This window comes from Balaenoptera physalus (genome assembly GCF_965194825.1).
Source record: "Balaenoptera physalus genome assembly, chromosome: 3".
NCBI lineage: Eukaryota > Metazoa > Chordata > Mammalia > Artiodactyla > Balaenopteridae > Balaenoptera > Balaenoptera physalus.
The window spans coordinates 89,548,927-89,561,171 of record NC_138890.1 but is presented as its reverse complement, the minus strand read 5'-3'; the positions used below and the strand labels follow the sequence as shown (position 1 = coordinate 89,561,171).

Genomic DNA, 12,245 nt, shown 5'->3' with positions numbered 1-12,245 from the left:
TGTGTTTCTCCATGCTCGTTTCTCGAATTCTAAAAAGAACTTCCCTTATTCTCTTTTACCCCAAAGTCATTATCACATTTTTCCTTCCCCTTCATGAATACACACCAAATCAGTTAAACTTGCTGTCCCTTCTGTCTCATCTTTCATTTACTCATTGGTACACTATAATCTAGTTTCTAACCCACAAATATTAGATTACAACTCCAGCAAAACTACCTAAGTCACACGATTTCCTAAACCAAAAATCCAGCTTAGGATCTTACCCTACAGAGCTTCCGCAATATCTGGTTTTGCCAAATACCCAATTCATGAAGCCATCTTCTCTTTGGCAGCATCAGATTGGTTCTTCTCCTATTGTACTGATTGCTTCTTAGTTTCCTAACATGTGTTTCCTCAGCTCCCTTGAATGGGGTAACCTCATTTATTCCAAGTGATGTGTATATCACTCTTCCTGAATGCCTCCCAAACGCATCCTTGGCCCTGATCTTTATCCCTAATCTTTATGCCTGCAACACTTGTCTAAATAGACTTCAACTGAGATTTAACATGTCTAAAACCAGTCATCATCTATATCCCCTCATACCTTATTTTACCTAACTAAAGTTTAAGATAGCTCACTTGACCAAATGTAAAGAGTTAAGTAAGAATGTTAAAAGAATTCTTACTAACACCCCCAAACCTTCACAATATGTTACATAAATGAGAGAGTTAATACCACAAATTCAAGAGTGAGCAAAAGCCAAGTCAAGAACAGTTATAATGTCACGATCTGCAGAAATATTCCTAGAGAGGATGACAAGGAAGTCCTCAGCAATATCTTGATCTTAAGCACCAACTCATTCTTCGTTAACTCTTCTGCATTAGACATTTCAGATGTCTAGCGGCAGGCTAAGGGTCACTCAACCTTCTCGACGTGAAATATATTGCATTTAGCTGAAAAATGTTATGGAGCTAAACAAATAAAAGGACCATACCTGAAGTGGAAAAGATTAAAAAAGGTACATGGGATCCCATTCATAAAACTGTTGAAAGACATGTGCTTATTTTCTGATAAACTTCTTTTCATTTACGCATATTTTTGCTTCAGGAAGAACACTTTTAGTCCTATGTCAAGTTACAAAAGTTAGAAATGCCCATAAGGCTATATTTTAGTGCTACTTCATAGCAATAGCTGGCTAAATGGCAGAGTAAAAAGGACAGAATAAAAAATGAAAAACTCTGTGTCTATACTACTACATTTGGAACATGAAATCTAGGGAGAAACCACACTTAATGGACAAAGACTGAACTGCATTGATTTTGAAATTTCAGAGCTACAGTGGTTATAAGGGTGGAAGAGAAGAGTATTTTAAACATCTATGAACACCTTGCTTACTTTCTGAAGTAGCTATGAAGACTTGAGATATAAACAAATAAAAGAAAATGTTACTCATGAATTTAATTACCATCAATTATAAGGTACTATATACAGGGATCTAAATTGAAGTCAAAACCTACCATGAAAAACAGTACACAAGAGGAAATGAATGACAACCAAAACTTAAAAACAGAGAAGTAACTAACCTGTTCTATGTGGAAGGCTCAGCAGATGAAGATGAGAAAACAATATAGCAAAGCTTTATAGCATAAGCTAGTTTCCCTGAAAATCCAACATGTTAAGGCCCTTATTAAGGAAAGCATTCAGTGCTATATTTATAAAGCATTTTGTATAATGAAATATAATGGAATAACATAAATTTGTACTGAGGATTAGGTCAAGCTCATGAAACCAGACACCAGGAGTTTTTAGCTAGGAAAGAAGTACGGGGGGAAAATGGGGGGGGGGGCCGGAGGGTGACACGATTACAGCTTCTATACCTGTCTTATAATAAGTCATTGTATGACCAGATCATGCAACATCAAGTAGATCTGAATCATTTTCTTGTTAGAAAAGTAGGACACTGAAAGCTGTATGGTTGCTCATTCATTCATTCTTTATCCAATATTTACCTATTACCCATTAACTGCCAGGCTCTGTGCTAAGTAATAATGAAGATAGCACCTCTCCTCACAGAAACAGACAAAACTGAGCAACCTGGTGGGTGTGATCACAGACGTTTGCGAGGGCGCTATGGAAACCTAGGGGAGATGTACCTAACCTAGCAGGTCTCTTTTGTTTAATGCGAAAGAAACGCAGTTAGAACTAGGTTTGGATAAAATGCCAATAGACTGGGTTCCGCAGAAGAGGAAGATGCGTTCAGGAATAACTGCAAGCAAGGACAGTGAAGTCCTACTTTCTCTGTGTTTCTTTCCATTTCTCTCTATACATTGGCTTCATTCTCTCAGAATCATTGTCTGCACAACTCAGAACCGCAGCTGAGGAAGCTCTGTTTTGACACCTTCCCAGGCTTTGCACTGGACTGGCGATCTTGAGCTATGTTTACAGTTGATCCAGAATAATCACTAAACAAGCCCTCTTAGGAACACTACCTTAGAGGTCTGAAGCCAAACCCGTTTGATGTCTGAGAAGGTGATGAAATGTGAACAGCAAAGGTCAAGTGGTTAGTCCTGGTTCAGCAGGAATTGCACTCCCTGGGCATGCTTACTAGAAAGCTGGGTGCTTCCTAATGAAGCTGGTGTAAACTTTACTGACGGCCTTGACTATGTTGCTGAAAAATAATTTGTATAATGATGAGGCAAAGTGATCCTGAAACTCTCTCCACAAGGGCCTTTTTAGAATTTTGGACATATTCCTTAAATAGGAAGTCTCAAGATATAATTGCTGATGCCTGACTAAAAATAAAAATATAAATAACATATTTGATATCTGATGTGATGGAAGCCACAGGGTGGAGTTTCAATGTTTTTAAAGACAAGACATTCCTTACCTGTGTTTTAATCCTCAGCATTATAGAAGGACCAGAGAAATTCATTAGAGAAAAATAAAATATTCTCAAACTCAAAAATTTCATCATTATTAACTTCTGCTTGAAAAAGTTAAATGTGCAATTATAGGTTCACTGGGAAAACACAACCAACATAGTTATAAAATCTGTATGGTTATTTTGTGGGTGCGAGCAATGAGGTCTGAAGGATTATCTCACAGGGGCTTTAGAAGTAGCAAACTTTTCTTGTATTTCTGGTTGCATAAAGCAGGCTTGTCTCTTGTTTACTACCCAGCAGTTGCAATGGGGGTCATTTACACAACAATTACTTAGAAGTAACTCCTTTGAAATGCATTGTGTGATTAATTGACTTGGCTTCAGGAATGCAATGTTGTTTCTACACTGTTGTTCAATTCAACCTAATGCCCCCTAGAGCACAGATCCAATTAACAAACAAGGCAGGGAGGCAGATATTAAGCGAACTATTTCTATATCACACAGCACTTTCGTACAGGATTGAACACCACCACCTACTGTCTGCAGGCACTTGATTTATTCCGTGCATCCCTGTTACACTGGGGTTATGGGTGATGGAAATGAATAGGATTTAAAGTAAATGTCTTAGAGAAAAATTAAAACCAGATAAATTTAACTTATTAAGAAGTGCTTTTTAACACAAAAGCCTAAATACAGCTAAAACTTAATTTTCTCATAGAAGTACAAAGGATAATGATCTGGCCTATGGATTATTTCGGTATATAGCGAGAGTAGAATTTTCCTCTTCAATGAGATGTTTCCAACCAAACTGGCATGGGGCAACAATCCTTTTCACAAGGATTTGCATTTCCCATTCTTTTAAGGAGAAATCACCCACTTCGTTAGTAGAGGCAAAATCAGGAATCAGCAGTCACATACCAAATGCTCACACATTGAGCAGTTAGGGCCTTGCCTCCTCTAACATAAAAGGCACGGGACGCTAACACATAGGGTCTCCTTATAATCATAGGTTCAGACAGTACTCAAGCTTCGCCTGGCAAATAATGTGCCAGTTGTTCCCCCAGGCCCCACTCCATCTGAACCCACACAGCTTCCCTTCCCTTTTTTCTCTCTCCAAGTAACTTTCTACTCTGCCTACTTAGCCATACTCCAGCACCCTCTGGGCTGCAAGTTCATTAAGATGAAAAAGCTTAAGTCCAACTCTCAATTCTACATACAAATTGAGGACAAAAGGCTTCCTGGTAAAACAGATCCCCAATGTTTGTCACCAGCATAAGGCCCCAGTGCGTGAGAGAACTGGGGAAGCAGGAAGCACACAGGCTCAACTGTAATTACATCTCTGTCCCTACTCTCTGACCTTGGGAAAATTACTCAGTGTCTCCCAGCCAGTTACATATTTACATATAAGGACATATGGAAAATAAGGGTTACAGAGTGTTTCTCAAAGTCCCCTCTGGTAACAAAGCACTAAAGCTGTAATGTAGAAAGAGCAGTGGTTCAACCATGGACTTAGGCTCAGATTGCCTGGTTCAAACCTCAGCTGGGTCACTTCCTAGCAATAAATGCCTGGTCTCTCATCTCTAAAATGGTGATACACCTCATAGCATTGTTATGAAAATTAAATTACTCAGTATTATCAATAAGTGCCCAGGATAATGCCTGACACATATCAAATGTTCCGTATGTGTTAGCTGCCCTCATTGTCATTCTAAAAATTTCCAACCACAGATCGGTGTGCAGGAGCCACCTGACACTCTGCCTCTGTTCAGAGTAGATAAAATTTCACATAGTAGCAATCTTTTCTACTTATTTCAAGTTTTCTTACTTCCTGGAAATCTTCCTTTATAATTTGCAATGTGAGCTAAAACATGAGCCACAATGACAGCCCAGAGTGATCCATTTCACATAAGAGCAATCTCTTCTACTTATTTCAAGTTTTCTTGCTTCCTGGAAATATTCCTTTATAATTTGCAATGTGTGCTAGAACATGAGTCACAATGACAGCCCAGAGTGATCCATGAGTTCCTTTTTGGAAAACATCAACTGATAATAATAATGAAAACAAAAACTTCAGTCCCTTTTATAGAATTTATTTCCCAACTTTTGATGAACAGATTGAACTATGCTGTGTCCGATCATCTTTGGCCAAAAGTAATAAGAAAAGATTGTAAAACTAAAGTGAAAAAAGTTGAATTCTTACAATACCTAGGGGTAAGTGAAGCCTTTCAGTAGTATCTCAATAACAAAATTTGTTATTTAAAGAAACGTTGTCAATCAGCTACCTGCATTTTTTTCAGGAAGGCAACATTATACATCAGTATTACAGAAATTTTATGGAATTAATGCCTTATTTTGTCTTTGTCCATGACTGAAAGGGCAGAAAAATATAAGGAAAACCAATGAAAAATATAACCTCCAAATAATCAATATTTAAGAAGGTATAAAATATGAAAACTCTTTAAATGGTAGAAAACATCTACCTAATGACTATTTTTGGAAAAGGAAAATAAAGTGAGAAACACTAGACCCCTATCTTTATGGCTTCATACACACACACACATACACACACAAACACACAGTTAAGATAGCAACTATTTTGATCATGCGTATAGGGATACACATTTTCCATTCCTTCCCTAGCTCTGTGTATACTCACAAAACATCTGTGTATACTCTCTAGGATTTTCCCACTCGTAAAACAAATCATCAGCCTCAGAGTTTATGAAACCATTCAACTATAGACACCTTAAAAGTACATGGGAAATGTAAATGTACTCATTAAATATAATTAAACACGACCGAAAATATGTATGGCAGAATTGCACCAAAACAGAGCAGGCAGCCATGTGCAGGGACCTGGGCCTTGAACCCTGACCAGTTGTCCACAGTTCGGACAGCAGCGCTTAGCATCATGAGTATGAAGGATCTGTTCCACACCTCAGAGCTAGGAAAGGGAAAAAAACAACTTTGAAAATGGAAAATAGTTTCAGACTGATTTTCATAAGAAAGGTGGGAAACTCACTGTTTAATCGTTTCTACTTAGCAAATAATTTATCTTTCATATTCTTATAAAGTGGCTTTCTTCTGTGTTAGCAGTAAAAACTAACACTGACCTTCCTCCTGGAAGGTTAAACTTTTAGCTTCTGTTTGAAACGCTAGAGTGCCTTTTCTCAGAAGAAATGCTACATATACGTGTGGCGAGAAATGAAAAAGAATACACCATCTCTCCGACCCTTCATTAGTCAGAGAATCTTGCCAACAGCAATGCTACTTGTATACGGTCTCTGCATGAAAAACTGCTTTCAAAGGTAACCTTGCTATGGGCTATGTCTTGGCAGAAAGGAGCAAACTTTACTTTTCTACCAGTCGGTTTGCTCTGCATGAGAAACAGGTGTTAAGGTATGAAACGGGGCTCGGAGCAGCAGCAAACTAAAACTCACCCCAAATAAGTTTCATCTGGAAAAAAACACATAATAAGCCTGCAGGGCCGACATGTTTTTGCAAAATGCAAATCATGAAAACTGGTTAAGGGATTAAATGCTCTTTTGCAAAAATGACCATAGAGATTATAATCATTAATTAAAATCATGTAAATAATTTTCTGAAAGAACTCTCCCTTTTTATCTCATAGGTTTCAAACAGCCTAATGGTAGAAAGGTTTAGTCTCAGAAGAGATTCTCTAATTAAAACTAGAAATCTGGTATAATTAATAAGTGTCAGTCTGCAATCTCAACCACTTAGTAAAGGCAGAGAAATCAAATGCTGTTGTTTTATAAAAACTCCAATAAAATCTCCGAGAAAATGAAATTTTTATAGTGTCTACTTCCTATCTATACAATAGGTGTCCCACATGGGACTAGGAACTTGTTAAGTGGATAAATATTTTAACACTTACAATTCATATATGCCAGTTTTATTCATTTTTCTTTCTCTTTGGAGTTTCAACTTGACCCACAAGTCAGCTTTCAGTGATTTAACTGGGGTTTACATTTTTGAATTTTCTGAGCTCCTTGATTCTTTCACTCCCAAATACCCCATTATTATCTCCACGCAGAGGTGAACCAGAGCAGAAGAGACAAGATGAAAACATATCAGTTACAAATGTTGATTCCATTGTCCTGCGTAGTCCCTCCATCCTCCTTCCCTGCATTGGATGTTCCAACTGTACGACAGCTTTAGTGTTTACAAGTTTAATTTATCTTCCTAGTAACAGCTCAAAGAACAAGGGGAATTGGGTTTTCCGCAACTAAGTTTTTGGTATATAAGTTGGTCTGTAGTTAAGCACACACAAGTTAGGAAAACCAGTTAGTGTTATCAGACAACAGCACAGTCAGGGACAGTTATCAAAACCCCATGTGTCATAGTTTGTTGGTGGCTTCCCCTCCCTTTTCAATACCCCTGACTTCTCCTGGGAATCCATGGGCTTCTAGAAATAGACTCTATCCCTGGCTCCAGGAATGGGCCGCTGAGCCTCGGCTAAGCCAGTCAGCGCCTTCAGTACCTCTGCCCCTGTACTAAGCTCCCACAGTCCAGGCGGGGTCGTCTCAGGACCGCCTGAGCTCTGCATAGCCCCACCAGATGCTCTTTCCTGCTTTGGCCCAGGTGGTACGCAGATGCGAGGCCACGGCTGCTTTTCTACCACCAGAGAGGTCAGTCAGCGGGAAAAGCCTTCTATACCCTGAAGACGACAAAGTCAAGAGAATCCCAGAGGATGGAGCTGAAGCTGCTGGATGAAGAACACTCTGAAGCCCACCCGCCCTCTGGGCCTCTGTTTACATGAGCCAATGAAGTCCCTGAATGTTTGAATGAGTGGTTGTTCTTGCTTGTAACACAAAGAATCCAAACCAATATAAATGTATCCAGGGTATTCAACTCAATTACATGGAAAATTACAAGACAGTGTGTTAGCCATGAGATGTGCTGCTCAGATCCCCCTTCAAACAAGGACTTGCTGCCAAATATGGGGTGGCGACGGCACCAGCCTCCACTGTTGACCTGGGCTGTAGGGTCAGCCTCGGCTGCAAAGGGCCGGCTTGTCCAAGCATTAGCCTGTAACAGTGGCTGAGGGGTGGGCGGTACACAAAGGCCTGTCCATTTCAGCCCTAAGCAGGACACCTGGACCGGCAATGCTAGCTCCACAGGGTTGGCCAAGACCTTGGCTGCACCAGCATCACGGTTTGAATTTTCCCTCTGCCCAATCCTCCCTTCACACTTCCTTTCACAGTAGTTGATGCCTAATAAACATCTTAAACCCCAACCAACCTCCATCTGAGTGTCTACTGCCAAAGAACCCAACAGTGTCAATTTTCACATTATAACACATCACAACAACATATGAAAACAGAAGAAAAATAGATGTGTGAAACCACATAAGGAAAATCCTCACCAAATCCCTATAAACAAAATGCATAACAGATTTTCTTCTACCCCACCCACCCCTCTGCTTTTCCAAACTTTCTTTGATAATACAGTTTCCTTCAGCCACATATGTAATAGAAACCTTGGTAAAGGAGGAAGGCATTATTTACCAAATCGGAGTAACACAATTAAGTTGGCTGGGAACCTGCTGAAAATTGACAAGGCTTGTGAGCAATGTGATATTTCCCAAGAGTCACCAGTTTTGCTTTTTTTCAAAATCACTTTGAATGTTGCAACAACTTTTTCTCATTATTGCACTTTTTTATTAAAGGAGATTTGCTGTATAATCTGGGTAAGTATTTAGGTGATAGGAAATAGATGTTTTCAATCAAAATTTGCTGTGAAGCAAATTTCTTTTAAGTGAATCCCATTTTTTAATTAACTGCCATTGTAAAGTTGGAGATCAACTGAACAATAAAAAGATCACACCTGGGAATGCAGGTTTTCTTTAAAACTAATACAGTTAAAGGTATAAATAGCTTTGATAAAACAATAATTTAGGGATTCTATTCTCGTTGTCTCGTCACATGTCTTGCTCTCTAGTCATCAAAGACGTTCATATCCCAAAATCCTTGGATACTCATCCATCCCTTTTGGTTGTCTTCTCTAAAACATGGTCATTCCCCTGACACTTCTCTTCCTTTGACTTCTACCACACAACGCTCTTTTAGTTTTACTCACCTTTTTCCTCTGTGCTGTCCAGGCTCATTCTCTTCTGCCCAGCCATTAAAAGACATCCCTTAACACTTGGTTAAGGCCCTCTTCCCTTCTCACTCTATAAGCAATCCCTGGTGTTCACAACCGTACCTATGGTTCTAGAGCAGCACCTCTCCACAGATTACTAATACACAGATCACACAGCCCACTTACACACAGACCACTCACAGAACATTTCAGATGAAAGCCTCAAAGGCACCTCCCAACTCCACAGGCCAAAGACTGAACTCTTGACAGCCCTTCTCCCAGGTTGCCTATCTCAGAGAATGGTACTACCCTCCATCCTGTACTAAAAACCCAAACCGAACAGTCTTAGCTACATCTCCCTCCTTCACTGTCTCCCCACATCCAAATCCATCATCAAGTCCTGTCAGTTCTGCCTCCAAACTTTTCATGTGTCAAGATAAATTCTTCTTTTTATTTATCTTTTCAACCACTGAAATGTAAAAAACAGTTTTAGCTCATGAGCTTTACAAAAACAGGTGGTGCACCGGATCTGAACTACAGGCTGTGGTTTGATGACCTGGGTCTTATAAGAAACAAACTGCACACCTTCCTAAGTTTGTATCACATGAGGGTGTTTTAAGGGGTTCGCAAATACCTGGTTCTGTTTTACTTTGTCGGTTGTTACACATTAACACAACACACACACAGTCACCCCCTTTTTTTTGGTATACTACAATAACCAGTGAATTAACTTGTGCCACCAAGTTTTGGGTTTCCCCCCATTTGGGGAGGGGGGCTCTGCTTAAAAGAATCTCTTCTCTGCCATCTTGATTAAAATGAAGACTATCACAATGTGACAAAGCAAACTACTAAAACCAAACAAAGCTTTCCACGTACAAGTACTTATTTGTGTGAATCCAGATTTTTCTCTGAAATGTGCAACCTGAACAAAATACAGAAATAGATTTAAAGCTAAAGCCAATATTGTTTTGCAACTGCTATGCAAAACACCTAACTTAAAACTAATAGCAAAAATAACAAAAGTAACGAACATTTACTGAGTCCTTACTATAGACCAGCCCCTTTGCTTTTCGAATTAACTTCTTGAGTAAATATTATATACATTTGAACTTGTGTGACAAAATTATAGTTTTAAAAAAATCACATTTTTCTGTTTTCTATGTTGGCATCTTGTGTACAATTTCACTTGGAAAAGGAGATCTATTTTGACTTTATTTTTCCTTTAATACACCACTTGCTTTGGCATTTTATTGCATATTCTTGTTACTATTTGCTACTTTGCTGTCTGTTTTATGTGAACCTTGCTTCATCCATAGGCAGGCTGTTAAGTATGCTCCTTGAGGTCAGGCATCAGGCCTTTTTTCCCACTCCTTACACACAAAATATATATCCTACATACTCCCCTAAAACAGGGTTCAGCCCATAGCAGCCCTCCAAGAAATGGACTGCTGCTTATAAAAGTGAATTTTTAACTTAATCTGTGAGCTCCTTAAATCTCCATTTGCTTAAAATACATTTCATTTAAATTGAGGTGCATGTAAGAGTTCTTGTAAATATTTAATAAACTCTAATCCTTATATTACATTGCAGATTAGAATAATATCTAGTAGCAAAATAAAAAATTTAGTTTTAGTTAACAGTAAAAAATAATCATGTTTTCTTTTGTTAATTCATGTGTCAAACTCCTCTGTCCAGAAAGCACAACATCCCTCCTCTGTTTATATTCTGGTGTTAGCTTTGGCATCTTCTAGGCTGAGAAAAATTGTGACTTCAGACATCAAGTATTTTTTAGTTCCATATATTACTTTACATACTAAAATTTATTTGAATGCGCCAACAAAAATTAACTAGTATCTTTGTTGAGATTAATGATCAGAGTATCTCTACAAAGCCTCCAGTGTACATGTGGACCAGTCCATATCTGGACTTTTTCTAATGATCTGTCACACACCAAGGAAAGGTGAACACAATGACAGTAGCCAAATGACACCCAACACTCAGCCTTGAGAAACTAGAGGGTGAGGCTGGAGCTGTGTGTCTATATTTATACAAATAAGAAATTTACAGAGAAATATTTATAGGTCTCATTAAAGACTTTCCTGAAATGAGTACACAAATAGTTCTTTTCAATTAAATACCGGAGGGATGAATGTTTCCCAAAGGGAAGAGAAGGAAAATAAGCAGTTAAGTACTGGATTTGTGCATACTGTTAAGATGTACTATATATTTTAGAGAATTTGGTTATTTTGTTTTGTTTTGAAGAAAGCAAGGACAATGAATTGAAGGGCTAATTACAGTATGCTCTCTTCAATCCCCAAATTAAATAAATATATAACAAATCTGTGAGATAATTACTCAGAGAATCAGCACTGGAGAGAAGAATAAAACATTTCTAAACCATTTACTCACATAAATAATAAAATATTCAGTTAAATTTTTAACCTTACACATACATAGACTTCTTCGCACTCCTTCACTCCCCTCTCTCCCTCCCTGCCCCAAAATACCATGCATCATACATACTTCCAAGTATGTTTCTATGGAGAGTAATTAAAATTCAGTTCTTATAATTTATTAAAATTGGTAAATATTTCCCTATTGAAAAAAATCCCCTTTTCTGTATTTTACATGCCATAATACACTCTTATGATAATAATCCCACTAAAAATCTTAATCTACTTTTAAAAGGTAAAATGCCCTAGTTTAGGGCAGAAAGTTTTCTCCCACTGGAACTACAGCCCCCTTGAGTTTTATAAGAAAACTCAGTCCTGCAACACCTCCCCTCCCCCCATCTTGTCAGTAATTTACTAAGGAAAAGCAAAACTTTTTAAGAAAGCAAAGTTGAATCCACTGATGTGGAGCATTAAAATGATTACCAAAGACGATTTCCTTTCAATTTTTAATAAGAAACTCCACCTAGAAATGTATCCAAAAGCTAAAAAGGTAATTTACACTGCTAGATATTCCCTAAGGGTCACTAATGAAAAAATATTAAAGCATATAGTGTTGAGCATATTAGCATCTCAGAAGAATTTTCTTTACTACCCATTCAGGTTCACAATCCTACACTGACAGTTTTTTACGTCTTTTGATTTAGTAATTTCACTGCATTTATATTTGTAAAGATTATATGCAGACCTGAGTGAGAGTTAAGTGGGTAGATCTGTCTAAGAGTAATGACAATAGAATAAGATTTAAAATTTTTAACTCAGTAGGGTGTCTATGTTTTATTCTAATGCCTAACTCTACTTCAAGATGCAAGTAAATGTAGGATAATGTGGA

General features: G+C 38.1%; 1 protein-coding gene across 4 annotated transcripts in view; it reads right to left on the bottom strand.

The window, feature by feature from the left end:
• The window catches only part of FBXL17 (F-box and leucine rich repeat protein 17), a 468,543-nt gene that overhangs the window by 200,380 nt on the left and 255,918 nt on the right, over nt 1–12,245 (bottom strand). The window lies entirely within an intron of this gene.